Source organism: Hyla sarda, unplaced genomic scaffold (genome assembly GCF_029499605.1).
Source record: "Hyla sarda isolate aHylSar1 unplaced genomic scaffold, aHylSar1.hap1 scaffold_2546, whole genome shotgun sequence".
NCBI classification, from domain to species: Eukaryota; Metazoa; Chordata; class Amphibia; order Anura; family Hylidae; genus Hyla; species Hyla sarda.
The window spans coordinates 1-15,263 of record NW_026609234.1 but is presented as its reverse complement, the minus strand read 5'-3'; the positions used below and the strand labels follow the sequence as shown (position 1 = coordinate 15,263).

The following is a 15,263-nucleotide window of genomic DNA, read 5'->3' as shown; positions in this document are numbered from 1 at the left end:
TAATTCCCTGGTTGAACTTGATGGACATATGTCTTTTTTCGACCGTACTAACTATGTAACTATGTAACATAACATGGGGGGGGGGGGGGGTCTCCTGGCTGTTCACACAGGTGTGTCATTGCTGTACATTGACCATGCATTGCTTCTGTGGTATTGCAAAGGCAAAGACAAATGCTTCCAGCCATCCATTGCACTAATGGATTGGTCATCAGCTGGCTGTCTATGTCCCGCATCAATATAGACCAAAGTACAGAGGGTTAGGCTATGCTCTTGTGCACCTACCTGATGCATCAGAAGGTGCGAGGCCCTTGCTAAATTCTGTGCACAGACTTTGAGATCTATACTTTAGACTGTATCTAAACCTGCTCCAACATGGACTGACATTCTGGCCTACTTTCAGCCGATGCGACTTGTCTGTCGCTGAACAGTCGCTTTTTATGTATTCAGCACCTATGTATAATGTTGTAAAAATGCTCTAGAAGCTAAAGTCGCAGAAATGTCACACATATTTGGCCTGCAACTTTCTGTGCGACAAATTCAGACAGGAAAAATCAGTATAAATCCTTAGAAAATTATCCCCCAGTGTCTCCATCTGCTGGCGGTATTGAATAAGCATTGCTGCACTGATGGGGTATGCATTAGACGAAAAAAAAAGAAGAAAAAGAAGAATAATACGCCCAGAAAAGAGGCAAAAAGGAGAAAAACGTAAAAAAACGTGAAAAAAAAGTAAGAGGAAGAGAAGGGAAAAAAAGGTGGAAATGGGTTTAAAAGTGATTTCGGCGGAGAAATATATATATATATATATATATATATATATATATATATATATATATATATACGCGCACACACACACATATATATAAACGTATTCTCCGTTGAGATATTGCAGCCGCTGCTGTGTCCAGGCCCAGGAGCCTTAGCACTGTGCTGTGATGTCACTCAATACCACTGACATCACTAGGTGTAAACAACATCTCTCCTTTGCTGTGTATGTGACTATGGAGCTGTTTGGTGATGTCGTCTATTATGGCCTTCATAGAAGCAACAGGAGATTGTTGCATCCATCTAGAACCCTCAGAACTACAGTGCTATGATGTCACTCACTTCCACAGGCCTTGCAGAGTGTAAACAACAACAACCCAGCTTTGTTGTGTATGTAACCATAGGGATTTGTGATGTCACCTAGAACCTTCACAGCAGCGACAGCTTTATGAGGAGCATCAGCACTGCTCTGCCTGAGCAGAACCATCACCGCCATAGGTTGTCAAATAACCCGGGTTTAACCCACACAGGTAAGTCCAATGGGGTGCAGGCATGTCCTCTATGCTTACAGCTTCCCGTGGGTGTTGGTTTGATACCGTTTGGGGACAGCCAAGGAGGCATCTGCAGGCAACAAAGGTAGGTGTGTGCTTGTGTGTGTGTTTCCTATGCAGATCCTAAGCCCAGTGTCACATGCAAGTAGGAGGAGTAAGAAGGGTTCCTGGCAAATCCGGGTTATGGATTGCATTTAAAAAGGCCCCGTGGGAGTGCAATGGGCCCCTGTCTTGCTGCTTAGCAATAATGGTATGGGTTTAGGTTCTGCTGTGTGTACTGGTGGTTGACTGCCCCCCAGCCCAGAGTGTGCATGGAAAATTGTCTGGCAGCCTCCCTGACAGCAAGCAGTGATAGTGCCCATGAAGGGCACCTTGTTGGGCCCGCCCCTTTCACGGTTATCGCTTCTCGGCCTTTTGGCTAAGATCAAGTGTAGTATCTGTTCTTATCAGTTTAATATCTGATACGTCCCCTATCTGGGGACCATATATTAAATGGATTTTTGAGAACGGGGGCCGATTTCGAAGCTTGCTTCCGTCGCCCTATGCATTGACCCGATATGGCAGTATCTTCGGGTACAGTGCACCACCCCCTTACAGGGTTAAAAAGAAAGATTCCTACTTTCATTGCTACCTGCTTGCTGGCTAGCCAGCTAGCCAGCCCTGTGGGCCTTGCTGCTGCTGCAGCCAAAAAACAAAAGGTGGTGCTGCTGCTGCTTCTGCTGCTTCTGCTTCTGCTTGTGTCTGGCCGCTGTTGGAGCGTCCAGGCACAGGACTTCTGCTGCTGCTGACTAAATGGCCTCCTTAATTGGATCATTTGAGTAGCCAGCAAACCTGTGCAGGTAGGGCATGACATGATAGGCAGCTGCCTTGATAGCAGGTGGGTGCTGAATGTTCCTAATTGACAAAATAAAATTAATGCTTATGAAGAAATATAAAATCTCATCCCTTCCCCAATATCTCGCCACACCCCTACCCCTTAATTCCCTGGTTGAACTTGATGGACATATGTCTTTTTTCGACCGTACTAACTATGTAACTATGTAACATAACATGGGGGGGGGGGGGGGTCTCCTGGCTGTTCACACAGGTGTGTCATTGCTGTACATTGACCATGCATTGCTTCTGTGGTATTGCAAAGACAAATGCTTCCAGCCATCCATTGCACTAATGGATTGGTCATCAGCTGGCTGTCTATGTCCCGCATCAATATAGACCAAAGTACAGAGGGTTAGGCTATGCTATTGTGCACCTACCTGATGCATCAGAAGGTGCGAGGCCCTTGCTAAATTCTGTGCACAGACTTTGAGATCTATACTTTAGACTGTATCTAAACCTGCTCCAACATGGACTGACATTCTGGCCTACTTTCAGCCGATGCGACTTGTCTGTCGCTGAACAGTCGCTTTTTATGTATTCAGCACCTATGTATAATGTTGTAAAAATGCTCTAGAAGCTAAAGTCGCAGAAATGTCACACATATTTAGCCTGCAACTTTCTGTGCGACAAATTCAGACAGGAAAAATCAGTATAAATCCTTAGAAAATTATCCCCCAGTGTCTCCATCTGCTGGCGGTATTGAATAAGCATTGCTGCACTGATGTGATGGGGTATGCATTAGACGAAAAAAAAGAAGAAAAAGAAGAATAATACGCCCAGAAAAGAGGCGAAAAGGAGAAAAACGTAAAAAAACGTGAAAAAAAAGTAAGAGGAAGAGAAGGGAAAAAAAGGTGGAAATGGGTTTAAAAGTGATTTCGGCGGAGAAATATATATATATATATATATATATATATATACGCGCACACACACACATATATATAAACGTATTCTCCGTTGAGATATTGCAGCCGCTGCTGTGTCCAGGCCCAGGAGCCTTAGCACTGTGCTGTGATGTCACTCAATACCACTGACATCACTAGGTGTAAACAACATCTCTCCTTTGCTGTGTATGTGACTATGGAGCTGTTTGGTGATGTCGTCTATTATGGCCTTCATAGAAGCAACAGGAGATTGTTGCATCCATCTAGAACCCTCAGAACTACAGTGCTATGATGTCACTCACTTCCACAGGCCTTGCAGAGTGTAAACAACAACAACCCAGCTTTGTTGTGTATGTAACCATAGGGATTTGTGATGTCACCTAGAACCTTCACAGCAGCGACAGCTTTATGAGGAGCATCAGCACTGCTCTGCCTGAGCAGAACCATCACCGCCATAGGTTGTCAAATAACCCGGGTTTAACCCACACAGGTAAGTCCAATGGGGTGCAGGCATGTCCTCTATGCTTACAGCTTCCCGTGGGTGTTGGTTTGATACCGTTTGGGGACAGCCAAGGAGGCATCTGCAGGCAACAAAGGTAGGTGTGTGCTTGTGTGTGTGTTTCCTATGCAGATCCTAAGCCCAGTGTCACATGCAAGTAGGAGGAGTAAGAAGGGTTCCTGGCAAATCCGGGTTATGGATTGCATTTAAAAAGGCCCCGTGGGAGTGCAATGGGCCCCTGTCTTGCTGCTTAGCAATAATGGTATGGGTTTAGGTTCTGCTGTGTGTACTGGTGGTTGACTGCCCCCCAGCCCAGAGTGTGCATGGAAAATTGTCTGGCAGCCTCCCTGACAGCAAGCAGTGATAGTGCCCATGAAGGGCACCTTGTTGGGCCCGCCCCTTTCACGGTTATCGCTTCTCGGCCTTTTGGCTAAGATCAAGTGTAGTATCTGCATTTGGTCTGGTCGGAAGGTGTCTGTGGTACCCTGCTTCTCGGCCTTGGGGGATTGTCTCTCCTTACGGAGGGACTTCACCCCCTTGCTGCTATTGGGGAGCGGGCTTAGTCCACAGACAACGGGTTGCGATCCCCCTGTCTCTGGGACCTTGTGTCTCAGAAGGCATTTTCGGTACGTTGAGCGTTACCTGTAGCTTCGGAAGCACCTAGGGTACCCCCGACCTCTGCCTTGGGTAAGGGTTCCGCTTTTATAGCGGGATTCCGAGCCCCTGCTGCTATTGGGGAAGGGGCTTAGTCCCTGGGTGTGGAAGATGCCGTTCTCCTGGGCTTTCCCCTCTGGGGAAATGTCGATGCGAAATACCATCCGCATAGAGGTGTCGGAGAGCCATCGTCAGTTGAAGAACCTCCGCTTCATTGCGGAGGTGATTCTTCTTGACTACTTCCGCCTCAATAGGGAGGACATCCTGTGTCTAAATGACCAGGAAAGCCGTGGCCTGTATACCGTCACCTTCACGGCCACGGCGTGTTGCGATAACATCTATGCAACCTTGTCTGGTGCGGACCAGAGGGACGATCGACTCGACGGTCTTTCGTTCCAGTTCCTCTATGGTGAGGAACATATACCGTTGGTGGTGGCTATGCACAGCCCTCATGTGACCACGGAGGATATAGCCACTTTTCTTCGGCGATACTGCGAAGAGGTGCGATTCGCAAACAAAATCTTGAACTCCGTGCGGTTCTGGAACGGCAAGAGGAAGTTCTGGGTCAAGCTCCGTAAGGATCCCGGTGGTATTGGGGGTCTTTGCCATCCGCCCCCAAATTTTGCCATCGGGAGAGTTCGGGGCTTCCTGTTCTATCCTCAAATGCCTATGTATTGCCGAAATTGCTTGAGGTTTGGCCACACCCAGGAGACCTGCGGCGCGGAGCGTGTGATTCGCTGCAATAGGTGTGGCCAAGAAGGTCACATAGCCTCAAGATGTAGCCACACGATAAGGTGCAACCTCTGCGGAGAGGAAAATCACGATTTTAATTCCTGTCCCCATAAAGCAAAAACTACGATGGGTGGGTCAAGGCTGGGCCCACCCAAAGAGGGGACAGGACAAAAGACATCCTTTTTTAAGATGCCCAAACCCCAGATGGCAGGTACTGATGGGTCCAGGCCCAAGACCTCTGGTGCTCCATCGGGGGGCCCACCGGTGGTAGTGCTAGGGGGAGGCCATGGGGATTCCACGAAGCCCAGGCGGGTGATCGAGTTTACTGCCCGGGAAATTGAAAGACGTCGATCGACTTCCTACCTGGCTCAAGAGCCCGCCGAAACATCTGAAGGGGGCTCACCTGTGGCGGGTGGCAGCCGACGGGCCTCGGTGGGGGCAGAGGTGGACCCAAAATTGCAACATAAGCCAGGTACTGGCTTGGCCCAGGGTCGCCCTGCTCCGGATGAAGAGGCCCCGGTGAAAGCCCGCCGGAAGGGGAGCCAGGTGGCCAGGTCTGAGCCCGGTCCTGTTACTCCGCCTATACAGGACAGGGCCAAGAAGACAAGTGGCGCCAAACCAGGGTTTGCTGCCCCGCCAGCAGTGGACCCGGTGGGTAAAACTGGCCATCGTCGATCGATGGGGAAGTTGGAGCAACAGTCCTCAGCAACGCTTGCTGGGGAACAAGCGATGAAAACTTCCCAGGGTAGCGGCAAAGGTTCCGGAAAAGAGGCCTCACAGGCCCCTGTGCAGCAGTTCCAGTCGTCAAAAGATGAAAGAAGACGCAGATCCATCAGCCGGGGGCCAGAGATTACATCGAGTGAGAGCAACACAGAGGATATGGACAGCAGTGTGACATTTAAAAGACAAAGAGAAGAAGAAGAGGAAGACATTCAAAGGAAAGCGGCGTGCCGTAGTTCGGACGAGAGCGAGCTCAGGGTCGGGGCATCATCCATCTCAAGCTCCGACCCTCAGAACATCAAGGAGCTGATGACCCCGCAGGCGGGGGATGACGGTACGCAGCTTATTATTGACTTTGATTCTCCAAGCACGGACTCTCCATAAACTATGCCTATCCCTGTAAAAATTGCCTCACTCAATGTGAGGTCCTTAAAGAGCCCTGATCGCAGGGCTGCTTTATTTTCTTATCTAGAGACATGTGACTTTGACCTTTGCCTGCTACAAGAATGTGGAATCCCTAGTAAAATGGACTATAAAGACTTAAAAGAAGACTGGAAGCTGGGCCCATCCATATGGTCCGGTGCAAATGACTGTCGTTCTGTGGGTGTTGGGCTGCTCTGCCGAGGCCAGTCCTTTTCTATTCATACAGTAACTGAGATTGTGCCTGGCAGAGCTCTTTTAATTCATCTATATTTTAATGGACTTTTAATTCGTGTTTTAAATGTGTATGCCCCTCCTGATAAACAGGAGCGGGCAGAACTATTTGAAATTTTACCACTGTTTTGTGTTGGGTCTTCCCCCCTGCTGGTGGGAGGTGATTTTAACTGCATACGTGATGGGGAACACCGGCAGGGTGGGGATATTAATCGTAAAGACCGCACTTCTTACCTGCTTAAAAATTTTATTGATGATTTTAATTTGAAAGATTGCTGGAAGGATCTCTTGCCGGAGGACCCGGGCGCCACATGGTCCAATGGAAGAGTGAGCTCCAGAATCGATTTTATTTTTTCCTCTAGAGCTTTTAAACCCCTGAAATGCACGCTCGAGCAGAATATCTTCTCTGATCATAAGCTCCTCTTGGTGGGCCTGGAGCTAGAGGGGGAGCAAAAAGCAAAAAGGGGCCTCTGGAGATTAAACACCACACTCCTAGAGGACCCTGAGATAAAAGAGGAGTTTGTGCGGACCTACCAATGCTGGCAATCACAAAGAAAACCCCACGAGCCTATGCTGCACTGGTGGGAGGGCACCAAATCTAAAATCAGATATTTTTTTATCAAAGCAGGTAAGAAGAAGGCAAAAATGGAAAAACAGTGGTTTTATGTTCTTAACATGCGTTTAAATGTACTTTTTAAATTGAAAGAAGCTGGTATGGATGTAGAAAATGATATTTTAAACCTTAAAACTGAAATAAAACATGCCATAGAAAAGAAAGGGAAACAAATCATTTTTAACTCACATGTGCAGCACCTGGAGGAGGGCGAGAAATGTTCCCGTTTCTTTTTTAAAAAAGTGATGAATAGGAGGGATATCATCCAAAACCTTGAGGGTGAATCCACTCCAAAAGGCATGTTAGATGCAGTTTTTAACTTCTACCAGCTTCTTTTTAATAAGAAAGATCTTAATCCATCCTTTTTAGAACATGTTCTTAATTCCCTTGATTTTAAGCTAGATGTTTTAGACCAGGAGGTTTTATCCCGTGATCTTAACTTAGATGAACTTTTATTTGTTTTTAAAAGTTTTTCTAGTGGGAAGGCCCCTGGGGAAGATGGTTTACCCATCGAATTTTATTTAGCTTTTTGGGATATTTTAAAGGATGATATGGTTTTATTGTATAAAGAAACTTTTATTGTTAATGAACTTCCCCCTTCCTGGAGGAGGGGGATTGTATCATTACTTTTTAAAAAGGGTGAAAAGGATATGCTAAAAAATTGGCGCCCCATCACACTTTTAAATGTCGATTATAAAGTTTTAGCCAAGTTATTAGCTGTCCGTTTTAAACCTTTTATTCATAAATTAATTCACCCAAATCAGGTTTGTGGGGTACCTGGAAGGTCTATAGCTGAATCCCTAAATATTTTAAGAGATGTTTTATGGTATTTTAAGGATAGAAATCAAACTGTAGCAATTTTATCCTTAGACTTTGAAAAAGCCTTTGATAGGGTCTCCCATGAATACCTGTTTTTAGTTCTTAAAAAGATGGCAGTGCCTGAAACGATTTTAAGCCGAATCATGCTTTTATACCGATCCTGTTTTAGTCAAGTCTCTGTTAATGGCTTTTTAACCAGCGGTGTTCCTCTTTTATCAGGTGTCAAACAGGGCTGCCCCCTGTCCCCACTCCTTTTTATTTGCGCAATCGAACCACTGATGGCCCTCCTCAGAAAAGACCGGGTAGTAAGAGGCGTACCGATACCTGGTGGAGGAGGGACCCATCTAAAGGTGTTGGGGTACATGGATGATGTCACCATACTGTGCCCGGACTCTCCATCCATGAGGGGGGCATTGAGGAACACCAGCTATTTCTGCGAGGTCTCTGGTTTTAAGCTAAACACAGATAAATGTGACTGTTTTTATATTGGCTCCTGGGATTCATCCATCACCCCAGGAGTTACAATGCAACAGGATCAAATTAAAGTTTTAGGTATTGTTTTTAACCAGGTCAATGATGGGAGCCCTAACTGGGATTCAGCTATAGCTAAGATGGAGAAGAAGATTTTAATGTGGAATCTTAGAAACCTTACCATGGAGGGGAAGATTTTAATAATAAAGATGGTTTTACTCCCTATTATGCTATACATTGCCATGGTATTTCCTCCATCTATTTTATACATTAAAAAAGTAACTAGAATTGTTTTTACTTTTTTATGGGGTTCAAAAATGGAGAAATTAAAGCGTGATTTTATGTACAAAAGTAAAGATAATGGCGGGAAAGATGTTCCTAACCTTTTTACTTTCTTTTACATAAAGTATTTCTGTTTCTGTTTTAAAATTATTAAATCCGATGGCATTTTTAGCTGCTTTTTAAGGTACGCTGCGGGCATGGTTTTTAAAAGATGGTTGCGCATCCCTCTGAACGCTCCGGTGCTTCTGTGTCCCCCAAAACATTATGTGGTGTTGGAAAAGACAGTCAGGCTCCTAGGTCTCCAAGATTTGGAGCCTGACATACTGGGGGACCAGAGAAAGGTATCAAAGGTCCTCAGGCGGAGTGAGGTTACCCTGGCAGTGTCCAATTTCACACAGGCAAGATCCAAAAAGGTATGGCGGAACGTGTACGGGAAGTTTCTGGCGAATGTACACAGGGATCTTGCCTGGGCAATCGTCCACCAGTGCCTCCCTACTCGTGAGTTCCAGCACAGGCGAGGACTGGTGGCGAGAGCCAAGTGCCCGAGAGATGGCTGCGGAGTGGACGAAACGGTGCTGCACATATTTTGGAACTGCCCTTTTGCACGGGAGCTTTGGAGGAAGGTAGGCCCACTTTTGAAGTGGGCCTGCGGCCTAAAAGATTTTAATCACGAATGTGTCTTTTACGGTCTTTTTAACTGCCCCAATTTTAAACAGCAGATGATCTGCTGGATGATTATTAATTGTTTTAAAAATGCCATCTGGAAAGTTAGGAACATCTTACTTTTTAAACATGATTTTATTGATGTTAAAAACTGTATAAAGCTGGCCCTGAGTGAGATGTACATCTATTACCTAAGAGACAAGAAACAGTTGGGGGCCAGCGAGGCAGCATCCATGTGGTGTCTGCCTCTATGGAACGAAATAACAATATAATCAGTTTTTATGACATTTATATAATGTTTTATCCTGCCATTTTTATTTTTTCTCCTTTTATTACTGGTTTTATTATTTGTATTTTAAAACTTTTGTGAACCTTTTATTATTTTGCATTTTAAATTTTGTATGGTTTCTTATTTATTCAATAAAATTTTGTTGAAACCTTATCTGTTCTTATCAGTTTAATATCTGATACGTCCCCTATCTGGGGACCATATATTAAATGGATTTTTGAGAACGGGGGCCGATTTCGAAGCTTGCTTCCGTCGCCCTATGCATTGACCCGATATGGCAGTATCTTCGGGTACAGTGCACCACCCCCTTACAGGGTTAAAAAGAAAGATTCCTACTTTCATTGCTACCTGCTTGCTGGCTAGCCAGCTAGCCAGCCCTGTGGGCCTTGCTGCTGCTGCAGCCAAAAAACAAAAGGTGGTGCTGCTGCTGCTTCTGCTGCTTCTGCTTCTGCTTGTGTCTGGCCGCTGTTGGAGCGTCCAGGCACAGGACTTCTGCTGCTGCTGACTAAATGGCCTCCTTAATTGGATCATTTGAGTAGCCAGCACACCTGTGCAGGTAGGGCATGACATGATAGGCAGCTGCCTTGATAGCGGGTGGGTGCTGAATGTTCCTAATTGACAAAATAAGATTAATGCTTATGAAGAAATATAAAATCTCATCCCTTCCCCAATATCGCGCCACACCCCTACCCCTTAATTCCCTGGTTGAACTTGATGGACATATGTCTTTTTTCGACCGTACTAACTATGTAACTATGTAACATAACATGGGGGGGGGGGGGTCTCCTGGCTGTTCACACAGGTGTGTCATTGCTGTACATTGACCATGCATTGCTTCTGTGGTATTGCAAAGGCAAAGACAAATGCTTCCAGCCATCCATTGCACTAATGGATTGGTCATCAGCTGGCTGTCTATGTCCCGCATCAATATAGACCAAAGTACAGAGGGTTAGGCTATGCTATTGTGCACCTACCTGATGCATCAGAAGGTGCGAGGCCCTTGATAAATTCTGTGCACAGACTTTGAGATCTATACTTTAGACTGTATCTAAACCTGCTCCAACATGGACTGACATTCTGGCCTACTTTCAGCCGATGCGACTTGTCTGTCGCTGAACAGTCGCTTTTTATGTATTCAGCACCTATGTATAATGTTGTAAAAATGCTCTAGAAGCTAAAGTCGCAGAAATGTCACACATATTTGGCCTGCAACTTTCTGTGCGACAAATTCAGACAGGAAAAATCAGTATAAATCCTTAGAAAATTATCCCCCAGTGTCTCCATCTGCTGGCGGTATTGAATAAGCATTGCTGCACTGATGGGGTATGCATTAGACGAAAAAAAAGAAGAAAAAGAAGAATAATACGCCCAGAAAAGAGGCGAAAAGGAGAAAAACGTAAAAAAACTTGAAAAAAAAGTAAGAGGAAGAGAAGGGAAAAAAAGGTGGAAATGGGTTTAAAAGTGATTTCGGCGGAGAAATATATATATATATATATATATATATATATATACGCGCACACACACACATATATATAAACGTATTCTCCGTTGAGATATTGCAGCCGCTGCTGTGTCCAGGCCCAGGAGCCTTAGCACTGTGCTGTGATGTCACTCAATACCACTGACATCACTAGGTGTAAACAACATCTCTCCTTTGCTGTGTATGTGACTATGGAGCTGTTTGGTGATGTCGTCTATTATGGCCTTCATAGAAGCAACAGGAGATTGTTGCATCCATCTAGAACCCTCAGAACTACAGTGCTATGATGTCACTCACTTCCACAGGCCTTGCAGAGTGTAAACAACAACAACCCAGCTTTGTTGTGTATGTAACCATAGGGATTTGTGATGTCACCTAGAACCTTCACAGCAGCGACAGCTTTATGAGGAGCATCAGCACTGCTCTGCCTGAGCAGAACCATCACCGCCATAGGTTGTCAAATAACCCGGGTTTAACCCACACAGGTAAGTCCAATGGGGTGCAGGCATGTCCTCTATGCTTACAGCTTCCCGTGGGTGTTGGTTTGATACCGTTTGGGGACAGCCAAGGAGGCATCTGCAGGCAACAAAGGTAGGTGTGTGCTTGTGTGTGTGTTTCCTATGCAGATCCTAAGCCCAGTGTCACATGCAAGTAGGAGGAGTAAGAAGGGTTCCTGGCAAATCCGGGTTATGGATTGCATTTAAAAAGGCCCCGTGGGAGTGCAATGGGCCCCTGTCTTGCTGCTTAGCAATAATGGTATGGGTTTAGGTTCTGCTGTGTGTACTGGTGGTTGACTGCCCCCCAGCCCAGAGTGTGCATGGAAAATTGTCTGGCAGCCTCCCTGACAGCAAGCAGTGATAGTGCCCATGAAGGGCACCTTGTTGGGCCCGCCCCTTTCACGGTTATCGCTTCTCGGCCTTTTGGCTAAGATCAAGTGTAGTATCTGTTCTTATCAGTTTAATATCTGATACGTCCCCTATCTGGGGACCATATATTAAATGGATTTTTGAGAACGGGGGCCGATTTCGAAGCTTGCTTCCGTCGCCCTATGCATTGACCCGATATGGCAGTATCTTCGGGTACAGTGCACCACCCCCTTACAGGGTTAAAAAGAAAGATTCCTACTTTCATTGCTACCTGCTTGCTGGCTAGCCAGCTAGCCAGCCCTGTGGGCCTTGCTGCTGCTGCAGCCAAAAAACAAAAGGTGGTGCTGCTGCTGCTTCTGCTGCTTCTGCTTCTGCTTGTGTCTGGCCGCTGTTGGAGCGTCCAGGCACAGGACTTCTGCTGCTGCTGACTAAATGGCCTCCTTAATTGGATCATTTGAGTAGCCAGCACACCTGTGCAGGTAGGGCATGACATGATAGGCAGCTGCCTTGATAGCGGGTGGGTGCTGAATGTTCCTAATTGACAAAATAAGATTAATGCTTATGAAGAAATATAAAATCTCATCCCTTCCCCAATATCGCGCCACACCCCTACCCCTTAATTCCCTGGTTGAACTTGATGGACATATGTCTTTTTTCGACCGTACTAACTATGTAACTATGTAACATAACATGGGGGGGGGGGGGGGTCTCCTGGCTGTTCACACAGGTGTGTCATTGCTGTACATTGACCATGCATTGCTTCTGTGGTATTGCAAAGGCAAAGACAAATGCTTCCAGCCATCCATTGCACTAATGGATTGGTCATCAGCTGGCTGTCTATGTCCCGCATCAATATAGACCAAAGTACAGAGGGTTAGGCTATGCTATTGTGCACCTACCTGATGCATCAGAAGGTGCGAGGCCCTTGCTAAATTCTGTGCACAGACTTTGAGATCTATACTTTAGACTGTATCTAAACCTGCTCCAACATGGACTGACATTCTGGCCTACTTTCAGCCGATGCGACTTGTCTGTCGCTGAACAGTCGCTTTTTATGTATTCAGCACCTATGTATAATGTTGTAAAAATGCTCTAGAAGCTAAAGTCGCAGAAATGTCACACATATTTGGCCTGCAACTTTCTGTGCGACAAATTCAGACAGGAAAAATCAGTATAAATCCTTAGAAAATTATCCCCCAGTGTCTCCATCTGCTGGCGGTATTGAATAAGCATTGCTGCACTGATGGGGTATGCATTAGACGAAAAAAAAGAAGAAAAAGAAGAATAATACGCCCAGAAAAGAGGCGAAAAGGAGAAAAACGTAAAAAAACGTGAAAAAAAAGTAAGAGGAAGAGAAGGGAAAAAAAGGTGGAAATGGGTTTAAAAGTGATTTCGGCGGAGAAATATATATATATATATATATATATATATATATATATATATATATACGCGCACACACACACATATATATAAACGTATTCTCCGTTGAGATATTGCAGCCGCTGCTGTGTCCAGGCCCAGGAGCCTTAGCACTGTGCTGTGATGTCACTCAATACCACTGACATCACTAGGTGTAAACAACATCTCTCCTTTGCTGTGTATGTGACTATGGAGCTGTTTGGTGATGTCGTCTATTATGGCCTTCATAGAAGCAACAGGAGATTGTTGCATCCATCTAGAACCCTCAGAACTACAGTGCTATGATGTCACTCACTTCCACAGGCCTTGCAGAGTGTAAACAACAACAACCCAGCTTTGTTGTGTATGTAACCATAGGGATTTGTGATGTCACCTAGAACCTTCACAGCAGCGACAGCTTTATGAGGAGCATCAGCACTGCTCTGCCTGAGCAGAACCATCACCGCCATAGGTTGTCAAATAACCCGGGTTTAACCCACACAGGTAAGTCCAATGGGGTGCAGGCATGTCCTCTATGCTTACAGCTTCCCGTGGGTGTTGGTTTGATACCGTTTGGGGACAGCCAAGGAGGCATCTGCAGGCAACAAAGGTAGGTGTGTGCTTGTGTGTGTGTTTCCTATGCAGATCCTAAGCCCAGTGTCACATGCAAGTAGGAGGAGTAAGAAGGGTTCCTGGCAAATCCGGGTTATGGATTGCATTTAAAAAGGCCCCGTGGGAGTGCAATGGGCCCCTGTCTTGCTGCTTAGCAATAATGGTATGGGTTTAGGTTCTGCTGTGTGTACTGGTGGTTGACTGCCCCCCAGCCCAGAGTGTGCATGGAAAATTGTCTGGCAGCCTCCCTGACAGCAAGCAGTGATAGTGCCCATGAAGGGCACCTTGTTGGGCCCGCCCCTTTCACGGTTATCGCTTCTCGGCCTTTTGGCTAAGATCAAGTGTAGTATCTGTTCTTATCAGTTTAATATCTGATACGTCCCCTATCTGGGGACCATATATTAAATGGATTTTTGAGAACGGGGGCCGATTTCGAAGCTTGCTTCCGTCGCCCTATGCATTGACCCGATATGGCAGTATCTTCGGGTACAGTGCACCACCCCCTTACAGGGTTAAAAAGAAAGATTCCTACTTTCATTGCTACCTGCTTGCTGGCTAGCCAGCTAGCCAGCCCTGTGGGCCTTGCTGCTGCTGCAGCCAAAAAACAAAAGGTGGTGCTGCTGCTGCTTCTGCTGCTTCTGCTTCTGCTTGTGTCTGGCCGCTGTTGGAGCGTCCAGGCACAGGACTTCTGCTGCTGCTGACTAAATGGCCTCCTTAATTGGATCATTTGAGTAGCCAGCACACCTGTGCAGGTAGGGCATGACATGATAGGCAGCTGCCTTGATAGCGGGTGGGTGCTGAATGTTCCTAATTGACAAAATAAGATTAATGCTTATGAAGAAATATAAAATCTCATCCCTTCCCTAATATCGCGCCACACCCCTACCCCTTAATTCCCTGGTTGAACTTGATGGACATATGTCTTTTTTCGACCGTACTAACTATGTAACTATGTAACATAACATGGGGGGGGGGGGGGTCTCCTGGCTGTTCACACAGGTGTGTCATTGCTGTACATTGACCATGCATTGCTTCTGTGGTATTGCAAAGGCAAAGACAAATGCTTCCAGCCATCCATTGCACTAATGGATTGGTCATCAGCTGGCTGTCTATGTCCCGCATCAATATAGACCAAAGTACAGAGGGTTAGGCTATGCTATTGTGCACCTACCTGATGCATCAGAAGGTGCGAGGCCCTTGCTAAATTCTGTGCACAGACTTTGAGATCTATACTTTAGACTGTATCTAAACCTGCTCCAACATGGACTGACATTCTGGCCTACTTTCAGCCGATGCGACTTGTCTGTCGCTGAACAGTCGCTTTTTATGTATTCAGCACCTATGTATAATGTTGTAAAAATGCTCTAGAAGCTAAAGTCGCAGAAATGTCACACATATTTGGCCTGCAACTTTCTGTGCGACAAATTCAGACAGGAAAAAT

General features: G+C 45.9%; 4 non-coding genes and 1 pseudogene across 4 annotated transcripts; all 5 read left to right on the top strand.

Annotated features, from left to right (window-relative positions):
- Window positions 1-1,711: 1,711 nt before the first annotated feature.
- LOC130323808 (U2 spliceosomal RNA) lies at window positions 1,712-1,902 on the top strand. The gene has a single exon (XR_008869003.1). It is a non-coding gene; the product is annotated as a U2 spliceosomal RNA (small nuclear RNA).
- A 2,077-nt stretch (window positions 1,903-3,979) lies between these two features.
- On the top strand, window positions 3,980-4,058 carry LOC130323804 (U2 spliceosomal RNA; annotated as a pseudogene).
- Window positions 4,059-9,586: 5,528 nt separating this feature from the next.
- Window positions 9,587-9,772, top strand: LOC130323803 (U2 spliceosomal RNA). The gene has a single exon (XR_008869000.1). It is a non-coding gene; the product is annotated as a U2 spliceosomal RNA (small nuclear RNA).
- A 2,078-nt stretch (window positions 9,773-11,850) lies between these two features.
- LOC130323807 (U2 spliceosomal RNA) lies at window positions 11,851-12,041 on the top strand. Its single transcript, XR_008869002.1, has one exon. It is a non-coding gene; the product is annotated as a U2 spliceosomal RNA (small nuclear RNA).
- Window positions 12,042-14,133: 2,092 nt separating this feature from the next.
- LOC130323806 (U2 spliceosomal RNA) lies at window positions 14,134-14,324 on the top strand. The gene has a single exon (XR_008869001.1). It is a non-coding gene; the product is annotated as a U2 spliceosomal RNA (small nuclear RNA).
- The last annotated feature ends 939 nt before the right edge of the window (window positions 14,325-15,263 follow it).